Source organism: Pipistrellus hanaki (assembly GCF_964339955.1).
Source record: "Pipistrellus hanaki genome assembly, chromosome: 2".
In the NCBI taxonomy this organism is placed as follows: Eukaryota; Metazoa; Chordata; class Mammalia; order Chiroptera; family Vespertilionidae; genus Pipistrellus; species Pipistrellus hanaki.
The window spans coordinates 60,654,836-60,667,124 of record NC_140504.1 but is presented as its reverse complement, the minus strand read 5'-3'; the positions used below and the strand labels follow the sequence as shown (position 1 = coordinate 60,667,124).

At 39.6% G+C, this 12,289-nt stretch overlaps 1 protein-coding gene across 1 annotated transcript in view; it reads right to left on the bottom strand.

The window, feature by feature from the left end:
* Nucleotides 1–12,289, bottom strand: part of CCDC191 (coiled-coil domain containing 191) — a 78,867-nt gene that overhangs the window by 37,157 nt on the left and 29,421 nt on the right. The gene's annotated exons all lie outside the window — the stretch shown is intronic.

The window sequence follows — 12,289 nt, the reverse complement described above, 5'->3', positions numbered from 1 at the left end:
TTAGGGCCTTGTTGGAGCAGGCCTAGAGAGACTAGACACTCAGGCTTCCTACAATCATCCAACCTACGCATGTGACAATAATCAGACAAGGTCTGCTGAGCCCTAGAAAAGTGCTCATGGCCCTCTTCTAAGAAAATCTCTGAGATCTAGTCCTTGTCTATATCTTCTATTTTCACAGAAAACTCTATGTTCCTAGTACATCAAATTACTTTCATCTCTTGGCCTTACAACAACCATATAGTTTCACACTCTTCTGTCTATGGTCATCCTAATTTCTCCCTCCTTTTCTCTCTTCTCCCTGCCTGACTACTTCAGAAGTCACCTCCCTTAGGGAGCCCTCCTATTGCCAACCACTCTCCCCAAATGCCAGTGCCCTTCCAGAGCAATCTATGCTTTCTTCAGTCAAGACACTCAACACTGCATTACAATCACCTGTTCACTGGTTTGCACTAGACTGGGAGCCTCTGGAAGGAAAGACCCCAGCTCCATAAATGAGAATGGCAAGTCTGGGAGCGTTATCAAGTATGGGTAGCACTAAATGGAAAGCAGCCTCATGGGAGGTGCCTTTGTGGGAGGTCTGAGGGATGCCTCATTCCCAGCAACGAGAACTTAGTAGTACTCTCAGGGTCAACCTGATTTACTGCTTCTTTCTTTATAAAAATACTTACCTTTCACTATTTCAACATTTAGTAAGCACACCACTGTGTTTGAATTTGGGAACTCTGAACAAAGTTGCTTAAGATATAGATTTTAAGGTGTCATAGGGAGAGAGAATAAATTAAAAGTCTAATAATATAAGGGAGTGTATGCTAGAATTTTTTTTAGATTAAAAAAAATCTTTATTGTTCAGATTATTATAATTTTTCTTTTCTCCCCTTCCCCTCCTGCCACTGTCCTCATCCATAGGTGTACAATTTTTGTCCAGTCTCTTCTGGCACCCCCCATAACCCAAGAATTGTCAGTTCACTCCCTTTTTATGCTCCTGATTCTATTATATTCACCAGTTTATTCTGTTCATCATTTTTTATTCACTTGATTTTTAGATTCACTTGTTGATAGATATGTGTTTGTTGTTCATAATTTTTACCTTTACCTTTTTCTTCTTCCTCTTCTTAAAGAATACCTTTCAGCATTTCATATAATACTAGTTTGGTGGTGATGAACTCCTTTAGCTTTTTCTTATCTGTGAAGCTCTTTATCTGACCATCCATTCTGAATGATAAATTTGCTGGGTAGAGTAATCTTGATGGTAGGGTCTTACTATTCAGCACTGTAAATATTTCTTGCCACTCCTGTCTGGCCTGCATAGTTTCTGTTGAGAAATCAGCTGACAATCGTATGGGTGCTCCCTTGTAGGTAACTAACTGCTTTCTCTTGCTGCTTTTAATGTTCTCTCTTTGTCTTTTGCCCTTGGCATTGTAATTATGAAGTGTCTTGGTGTAGTCCTCTCTGGATTCCTTTTGTTTGGGGTTCTCTACACTTCCTGGACTTGTAAGTCTATTTATTTCACCAGGAGGGGGAAATAAATTCTGTCATTATTTCTTCAAATAGATTTTCAGTATCTTGCTCTCTCTCTCTTCTTCTGGAACCCCCATAATTTGGATGTTAGTACACTTGAAGCTGTCCCAGAGGCTCCTTACACTATCTTCATATTTTTGGATTATTTTTCTTTTTGCTTTTCTGGTTGGGTGTTTTTTGCTTCTTTGTATTTCAAATGTTTGACTTAATTCTTGCAATCCTATAGTCGCTGTTGAATCTCTGTATATTATTTTTTATTTTAGTCAGTGTATGCTTAATTTCTAGTTGGTCCTTTTTCATATCCTTGAGGGTCTCACTAAATTTATCGGCCATTTCTAGAAAATTCTTGGGTATATACTGAACTCTATATCCAGTAATTTACTTTCTTCCATTTTTTTCATTTGTGACCTGTTTCTTTGTCTCTGCATTCTGGCTGCTTCCCTGAGTTGATGGAGTGGCTTGTGTGACAGGTGTCCTTTAGGGCCCAGTGGCTCAGCCTAAGGTGAACACTTTTGGTGCATCCCTTTGTGGGCTGTGTGTACAGTCTTGTTGTAGTTAGGCCTTAGTTGTTGTTGGTATCACTGGGAGGAATTGACCTCCAAGCCAATTGGCTGTGAGGATCAGCTGTGTCTATGATGGGAGAACATCTGTGTGGTGATACCCTTCTGAGACAAGAGTTGCTTCAGTGGGGCTTTGGTGCTCACCATGTCTGCCCCCTGAGTGTGTCCCTTATGGATCTGAGGAATTGTAATCTGGATGGTCCCACTCTGACCCCTGGGTACACTGGCTCTTGGATCTCCAATGAAGTGCTAATTTAGCCTCTGCCTGAGGCCACCCAGCAGGAGCTATGGAGAGATCTTAAGATTCCTCTTCTTTGTTTGGGTTTTGGAGGTGCCCAAATGAGGCCCAGCTGTGAAGCAATGCAAGCTGCTGTGGGGCCTTACGCCTTCCTTTGGATGTTCTGGGTCTCACTGACTCAGGTGCAGTTTGTTAGGTAAGTTTAGAATTCAAAGGACAAGTCCATTCATATGCAAAAGCCTCTGCACTCAGCTTGGATGAGGTGGAGTCTCAGGGTGGAGCAAACAGCAATGGCTTCCCATCAGCCCTGGCCTAAGAGGCCCCCTGTGTCTCAGTGTCCCACAGTAATCACTGCAAACACCTCTGAGCAAAAGCTGCCCTCAAGTTTCACCAGCTGCAAGATAGTCCAGTTTCACCCCGTATAAGTCTGGGTCTCTAGAGTCTCGTCCGTAACTGGAGTTCAGGGCAGTCGGGAGCTTTTGTTTCCCTCCCAATTGAGAAAGCCAGCCTTGTACTCAGTTGCCAGCCCACTCCGCGCATGTGCCTCCATACCTCTGCCTTCCGCAGCTCCTCTGAGTCTCAGTGTGCTTTTCTCTTTCCTTCTAGTTGTAAAATTTCCACTCAGCCAGCCTGCCTGATGATATCCATTTTGTCTTTTAGTTGTAGTTTTGAATTGTTGTGCAAGGCAGCAGTTCAGGAGTTTACCTATGCCACCATCTTGGTTTCTCCTTATGCTATAATTTTTAGAAATAGGCCACAAGCTAGAAATATTTTCTACATAGGGATAGTCATATTCCCATTTGGACAAAATACAAAATCTTTATTTCCCATCAGGAGAAACCATGGAAAGCTTTAATAAACTCTTGTTCCTCTTTATTACATCAAAGGCACATTTTCTGAACCTTTGTCTCAGATTCCGTAGAAGGAGGGAGAGAGGTGGAAAAAGAGAGCAACAGAAGAAGGGAGATTTGCTGCATATAAGATATCCATCAATCATAAGAAGGAAGAAACACAGCTGCCAGGCGGAGGGGTTATGCTTTTTGCATTATCATCTGTTTATCCCACAAAATACATCATGAAAAAATGTTCACTTGTGTGCCATAGTCAAAAGAAAATATCACCTACTTACCATATTCATTTAAGAGATTCCTCTTGAATGACGTGACTTTTATCTCCTCTTTCGTTTCTGATTTTTGTTTATTTGGGTCCTTTCTCTTAGCTTCTTGGTGAGCCGGGCTAGAGGTTCATCAATCTTGTTTATCCTTTCAAAGAACCAGCTCTTGGTTTTGTTGATCTTTTGTATTGTCTTTTTGGTCTCTATGTCATTTATCTCTGCTATGATCTTTATTATTTCATTTCTTCTGCTTACACTGGGCTTTTCTTCTTGCTCTCTTTCTAACTCTTTAAGTTGTAGGGCTAGGTAATTTATTACTATTGTTTCTTGTTTTTTGCAGTAGGCTTGTAAAGCTATGAACTTCCCTCTCAAGTCTGCTTTCGCTGTGTCCCATAGATTTTGGATTGTTGTGTTTTCATTGTTGTTTGTTGCGATGATGTTTTTTACTTCTTCTTTGATCTCTCTGGTAACCCAGTTATTGTTTAATAGCATGCTATTTAGTCTCCATGTGTTTGATTTTTTTTTGGATTGTTTTTATTTTGGTTGATTTCCAGTTTTATGCCACTGTAATCTGAGAAGATACTTGATATGATTTCTATCTTCTTGAATTTGAAAAGACTTTGCCTGTGTCCCAATATATGGTCTATCTTTGAAAATGACCCATGTGAATTTGAGAAGAATATATATTCTGTGGCTTTGGGGTGAAATGTTCTGAAGATGTCGATTAATTCCATATGATCTAGTGAGTTATTTAGGATTGATGTTTCTTTGCTGATTTTTTGTTTAGAGGATTTGTCCAATGGCAATAGTGGGGTATTAAAGTCTCCTATTATGATTGTATTGCTGTCAATCTCTCCCTTGATATCCTCCAGGAGTTTTTTAATATAATATTTGGGTGTTCCTGTATTGGGTGCGTATATATTTACCAGAGTTATTTCTTCTTGTTGGATTGTTTCCTTTGGTATTATGAAGTGGCCTTCCATATCTCTTGTTATGTCCTTCACTTTGAGATCTAATTTGTCAGATATCAGTATTGCTACCCCAGCTTTTTTTTTTTTTTTTCATTTCCATTCGCCTGAAAAACCCTTTTCCATCCCTTCACCCTCAGTTTCTGTTGGTCTTTTTTCTCAGGTGGGTTTCTTGTAGACAGCAGATATATGGGTCATGTTTTCTTATCCAATCCATTATCTTATGTCTTTTGATTGGGGCATTTAACCCATTTACATTTAGAGTTATTATTGATAGGTACTTGTTTGTCGCCATTTTTATTCTTTATCCCTGTGGTCCTTCTTTGCTTCCTATTTCTGTTTTTTTTGTTTGTTTGGTGGATTTTTTTTTTTTAAATAGCAGAGTCTTTAGCATTTCTTGCATTGTTGATTTGCTGGAAATAAACTCCCTTAGTCCTTTTTTGGCTGTGAAGCTCCTGATTTCACCTTCAATTTTGATTGATAGCCTTGCTGGGTATATATTCTTGGATTCAGACCCTTCCTTTGCATGACTTTGTATATTTCATTCCATTCCATTCTGGCCTATTGTGCTTCTGTTGAGAAATAATTTGCTAGCCTGATGAGGGATCCTTTGTAGGTAACTTTGTCTCTATATGGCCGCTTTTAAGATTCTTACTTTGTCACTGGTGTTTGCCAATTTAAATATAATGTGCCTTGCTGTCGGTCTTTTGGGGTTCATTTTGCTTGGGACTCTGCGAGCACCTTGGATTTTTACTTCCCTATATCAGGGAAATTTGTTTTTTCTTCCCTATATCAGGGAAATTTGCTATTATTTATTCAAACAAGTTTTCTATTCCTTGCTCAGTTTCTTCTTCTTCTGGTACCCCTAATATGTGAATGTTGTTTTATTTCATATTGTCCCAAAGTTCCCTTAGTCTCTCCTCCTGCTTTTTAATTTTTTTTTTCTTTTCTAGAAGCTGCTCAATTTGGGTATTTTTTTCTACCCTGTCTTCTAGCTCACTGATGCGGTCCTCTGCTTCTTCTAGTCTACTCTTGATGCTTTCTATTGAGTTCTTTACAGCAGCAATATCATTTTTCATTTCTTCTTAGTTCTTCATTTCATCTTGGTTCTTACACATATTGTCAAATTTGTCTTCCATTCTTTTCATCCACTTTATAACCATTTCTCTGAATTCTTTCTCTGACAGGTTGCTTGCCTCCACTTCATTTACTTCCTTTTCTGGTGATACCTGCTTTTCTTTCATATGCGGATGTTTCTTTGTCTCCCCATTATCTTTCTTTTCCTGGTGTCTGGTTATGTAGTTCTCTCTCTCCTGCGTTGATTTAAAGGCACAAAATACAACATAACAAGGTGCAAATGCACAAGGCACTGAAGACAAATGTATTCACAGTATTAAAAACCCCAAATAGAGGTGACCACCAGAGAAAGGCAAATTAGAGAATAGGAGAGGAAGAAGACTAGGAAAAAAAAAAAGGGGGGGGGGAGTGCAAAAATGAAATTGATAAAAGGAAAATAAGTAAGAGAGAAAAGAGAGAGAATAAGAAAGAAGAGGGGAAAAAACTATATATATATATATATATATATATATATATATATATATGGAGAAAACTCCAATAGAACAACCACTAAACCCAAAAAATGCCAGTAACAAGTACTGGAAGTGAATGCAAACTACAAACAACAACTAATATCAAGCCAGGTGAGGGAAAACAGAAGCAACAAACAAATAAACAGAAAACAAAAAAGAAAAAAGCAAAAGCAAAACAATCTCACAAATAAGCATAAAAATTGATATAACCAACAATCAAGCAAACAACAACAAAAGAACACAGAGAAAAAAAATTTTGGATAGTGAAGAAAGAGAAGAGAGAGGTGTATATGAACTTGGAGCAGGGAATTGGAAATTATATAAGTAGGGTGAAATTTTAACAGTGGGTAAAAAGAAGGAATAGGGAAAATCTAAAGGAATAGGGTAAGAGAAACAGGACAACAAAAGAGAAAAGTGAGGAAGAGAGTGTTGGCCTAAAAGTTTTTGAGAGAGTAAAATGATGCTAAAGGAAAGATGAAAATAGAATGTAGAACACTAATCCCAAAGTAAAACCAAGAGAAAATAAAATGACACTTTAAAAAAAAGGTAAAATAGTAGCAGTAATAATACTGATTGAGCCGAAACTGGTTTGGCTCAGTGGATAGAGTGTCGGCTTGCGGACTGAAAGGTCCCAGGTTTGATTCCTGTCAGGGGCATGTACCTTGGTTGCGGGCATATTCCCAATAGGGGGTGTGCAAGAGGCAGCTGATCAATGATTCTCTCTCATTGAAGTTTCTACCTCTCTATCCCTCTCTCTTCCTCTCTCTAAAAAATCAATAAATTATATTTTTTAAAAAATACTGATTAAAATTAAAAATGTAATAATTAAACAGGTAAAATTAAGTGATGAAAAAAAGAAAAAAATTCGTTTCTTAAGTAAAAAATGAAAAAAATAAAAATAAAAATGTGCAGTAGTGAAGGGCATTCACTTTCTTGACTGTTCCATTTGGCATGCCTTTTTCCTAATCAGGACAGTATTGAAGTTCCCTGCGTTGAGTATTGTAAGCCAGTCCTGATTTTTAAGCAGGCAGTACATTTCTATTTCATATTTTCTGTTTTTTGTTTTTACACTAGAGTCAATTTGTGATTCAACCCCTGGATGGCAGTGTTTTTGAATTGACCTCCGGGTCTATAGATCCTCTCTAGCTAGTGCTTAGACCCTGCATTCCCTGTGGCACTCAATACCGGTTGTGGGAGTGGGTTGCCCCAGAGCTGGTTCTCTGATTCCCAGGTTCCAGAAAAACAACTTTCCCCTGCAGTCTCTTAGAGTGACCCCAATTGGGTGATCCTAAGTATTGGGCTTAGTGATCAGAAGAAAGGATTTAAAGAAGAAAAGAAAAGGAAAAAAAAAAGAGCCAGAGTAAGTGTGCAAACACCAGTGTGCAAGTCTGTGCAGTCTTTTCTTTTTCCCTTGGGTCTAAGCAGTCAACACACTTTTATAATTTTTAGGCTGTCCTTTTGCTTCCAGAACAAAATGGGTTGCTTTTTAGAGTCCCCTTCTGTTAGCAGCTCTGCGCACTCCCTTCCACATTCACGGATCATGCCATTCCCAACAGCCATGGCTTTTCCTAGTCGCAGACTTCCCTAGGTCTCCAGCTCCCGCCATGCACATGTTTCTCTCTCCTGCTGGGACCAGAGATCTCACCTTAATCCAGGTGAAATCTGACCTTTCTGCGGTGGAGTGAAGAGCTCCTCTGAATCTGTGTGTTTGCGCACTCGGGGACCAATGTTCTCAGGTTTGCAGCTGTTCGGTGAGTGCCGTAGCCGTAGGTTTTCAGGCTTCTGACAACATCCACTTTTCCCTTCAAGATGGTGCTGTCTCCGCTTCTGATCCAGTGGCTCCAGGAGGAACCCAGCAGCAGCGGGGGCTGCCTGGCCAGAGAGCCCTGTCCAGCAGTCCCCCACAGTCTCCTGGCATATAGCTGTCCCTTAACTCACCAACAAACACTCCCCATGTGACCACACACTCTCCCTGTTTTCTTACTCACACACTATCTTGTAGTCTGCCTTCCTGTCAGCAGCCATCTTCTCTGATTCCTAACCTTTTCTAACTTATTTCACTTTGCCTGATATTCTCAAGACCCATCCATGTTGTGTCAAATGGCTTTCTTAACACTAGGTTGCTATTTTTTTTTTTTAATTGATTTCAGAGAGGAAAGGAAAGGGAGAGAGAGAGAGAAACATCAGGAGGAGAGAGAATTGTTGATCGGCTGCAAGCCCTCTACTGGGGATTGAGCCCACAACCCAGGCATGTGCTCTGACTGGGAATTGTACTGTGACTTCCTGGTTCATAGGATGCTCAACCACTGAACCACACCAGCCGGGCAGCTTGCTATTGGTTTTAATCCTACCTACTAAAAAATGCAACCCTATTAAAATTTTATTAAAAAAATAAAAGTATGAATGAAGAATAGCTATTTGATATTCATGATTCATAGCAAACATTATTCAGGGAAACAGGGGTCCCACAAATGTGCTTAAAGGAAAACATTTGGGAAAAGAAAATACTCTCTGTCTCCTCTGGGAGATGCAAGCACTGATTGATTTAGAAGGGACGAGAAGTGGCACACATCCATAGTCACAATCTACACCCTTCCTATTATAAGTTCCTGCTCTCCCGGGTCAATTTCTCCTTTTTGGTTTTATACTCTAGAACTATAATAGTGCTTTATCTCTTTGTTCTTTGAAACAGAACTAGTATTTAAAACCACAATTGGGTTGGAAGAGAAATATACTCTGTTGAAGCCAGAAGTTAATGTTTTAACTAGCTGGACAACCAATTTGACCTCTCTCCATTCTTACCTAGCTTCAGTTTTCTCTGCACCATGTTTTTATTTCTGATAGATTTTCGATTACAGGGATAGGCAAAAGCAGGTTAATAAGAAATAATATAACAATTAACAAATAAATAATATTGCAAGAATAAACTCCATGTTTCACATACTCACAACTTTAAAACTACATTTGCCTACCCCTGAATAGTAATACATTCTTTTAATAACTTCCACATCTCTTTACATAGTTATGGTGATAATAAAGGCTTCATACAGGTCAATAAAATACTGGAAATCACTGTGGGAAAGACTGTTCCCAAATACATATCTTTAATAATTTCAAAAATAAAATACTACAAAATGAAATTTAGAAACTTTTTAAGTGAAATGCTTTTTTCCTCTCAAAGACCTCTATAAGACATCATTTGGTCATTAAGGATTCTGCTCAAGAGAAGAAATGACAGTTCGCCCTGCCAAATTTATTACCTGCACTGGAGTTGCCCTCCTTGTGTTGGCAAGAAAGCTCTTCCCTGAAGTATAATCACACCACTGTCACTGGGAGTGATTGACGTTGGGTGGAACAGCAATTTGCCATCTAATCTTCATTGTAATTTTAACCCTGTCACTAGAGAGGCTTGTTCTGATTAATGAAGTGGGTAACTCATCAAAATTCCTCAGCTACTTCCCTTTTGTCAGAAAGCTCAGTGCTAATTGCATCAAAATTCTCTGCTGTGGAAAACTAAACAATGAATTGTAAAGAGGACAAAAATGTCAACAAGTTTACAATTTGTTTTTACCGAATGGAACTAACTGCGGTGCAACTAGTGGTCTAGGGGAGATGGCCAAGGCACGAATGTTAGGAACCAAGCTACTCTCTTCTCTCCTCAGGGCCCTTGCTGCTGGTTCCTTGCTGCTCCCAGGCCAAAAGGAATAGATACTGTATCACTATATAAGGAAGCGATCTACAACTTCTTTTTTCCTTTTTTGGACTACTGTAGCTGGGTGAAAGATGCCACAGACCACATGAAGTATCAGGGGTTGGAGAGAGGATGATATTGGCAAAATATATGCCCCAGGAAGGAGCAGCACTGAAAAGTGGTACCTTGTGAAGCATCCTACTTCTAATTTTTATAATTTTCAAAAGAAAGCAGAGGAAATCATTGTGTCTCCTACCCTCAGACATATACATATGCTCCTATAACTAAACACCTTAGGGAAAATGCACAGTGCCAAGACTTGACATGCTGTTGAATTCTACACAAAAATCTGGAGGCCTAAACTTTGACAACCATTGCTGTGTGAAATGCTACCTATGTCTATTGGCTATAGACAAAAAGCTACATCCTTGGTATATGCTGGAAGATATGATGCTGATTTTATGTCTGTATTTTTTATTTCCTTTCTTTTTTAAACGTAAAATATGCTAATTATAAAAATTTAACAAACACATCCAAAAATAGAACAGAAGAATTAAACCTCTCACTCAGCTTCAATAATTACCAACCTATTAAACCATGTCACACCAATCCTATCTAGTAAAGAGGGAATATGCTAATTGACCCTCATGCTGTCACAAAGATGGCAGCACCCACAGCCAATAAGGAGAGAATTGCTAATTTACTGCCATGCCCTCAAATATGGCAGTGCCCACAGCTATAAAATGGTGGTACCCAGTCCCCTCATTCCTGCAGAGGTGGCAGGTGTGCGGCAAGGCTGGGCCCACCTCTAGGCAGGCCCAGCTGCTCTGTACACCTGCCTCCGGCAGTCCCCTCAGCCCCCCAGCTGCCCAGGGCTGGCCCAATACGCAAGCAAGCCTCAGATGTCAGCTTCCCAGATGCCCAGAACTGGCCCAAGGTGCAGGCAAGCCTTGGATAGCAGCTTCCTAGTCACCCAGGGCCCCCCGAGGTTCATGTAACCAGGGCTGGCTGAGGCTTGCAATGCCGGCAGTGGCAGCAGCAGATGGGGGCTTGCCTTCCCCTGATTGCCAGGTCGCCTTCCACTCCTGGACTGTGAGAGGGGGCAGGCCGGGCTGAGGGGACTGCCGGAGGCAGGTGTGCAGAACAGCTGGGCCTGCCTAGATTTTCATGCAATGGGCCTCTAGTATATTTAATAATAATAATAAAAAAGAATTATCAACATTGTGCTAATCTTGTTTCATCTCTCCTCTCCCTACTTTTTTTTTTTTTCTGGAGTATTTAAAAATAAATACCAGACATCAGACATTTTATCATTTCACCCATAAAAGCATCAAAATGTATTGCTAACATAAGGACATTTTGTAAATTCTTCTTAATTTTGTTAAGAAGTTTCAATCAATAATACTGCTGTAATGAACTAATTCTGCTTCACTCTAGTAGAATTTCAGAGAGCAATTGCTTAGTCTTGCCATACAGTAAATTCATAGCCAGTAAGACTCTCTGAGATCTTTTAAAGAAGAATGACCGTAACACAGCTATCACCGGCCATTCAGATAGGGCTCCTTTCCCAACATGGTCTGGACCATATTTTAAGAGGGAAGGCGGCTTATTGCTTCCCATCACCTTCTCTTTCCTTTCCTTTTGTCCCCTTCTAGACCTTCTTCCCCCCCTCTATGAATCCCCACTCCCCTCCACACACACACACACACACACACACACACACACACACACGCACACACTGCCTAAAGTACAGCTTACCTCAGAATATATTAGATAAATGCTTGATTCACCTCTAAAGTAGTCCAACAATAAGGCAATGATATGATGTCATTTGTTCCTCATCCATATTGGTCTCAAGATCCTTATACTAGTAAATATATTCATCTGAAATGTCTGGTGTTTAAAGAAAAGGATATTCTACTCTGTGAAAGTTGAACTTTATTTGTGCCAAAGGTTCTTTTCTTAAATTTTCAAAGCACAATTTAATTAGTTTTTTTTAAAGAAAAAAAATTATATATATATATGAATAGAACCTGTGGGACCAAAAAAGGCTTCATGTTTGGAAAACAAAACACCAGTGCAATATTTTGGTAAATTGGCCCTCACTGTCTCTTATGTGAGAATAAGAAACCTGGTTATTTGTTGGATGAGGGTAAGGAAGAAAATAATAACCAGATAAACAACCTCCTTACCAATCCTAGAATTTTACTTGCAAGTTGTCCAGAGAGTTGGTTATATGTATACCACACATGGTCCTTGGCAATAAACTTAGAGGGCAGATTTACACAACTCCCAATATTCTTCATGTGTGCCTGACATTTCTCTTTGCAGTAGTTTTATTTCCAAAGAGGCTTTTCTTTCATTTCCTTCCCCAAACAGACAACACTGCTGAAAGGATGGTTGCTATGTTTCAGTTCAGAAATTGTTTTGCTTCAGTAGTGTGTAGGCAGTCCTGATAAAACTAAGATTTTGGGAAGAAATCATGCTATTTAAATGAGGCACTTAACTACAGTTCTCATCACCTTGTCAGAAAAAAAATCCAGGCTTTTTTTTCTTCATACATACCCACACTCCCTTGGTTTAGTTTGGGGTGGCCTTTTGGAAGGCACAA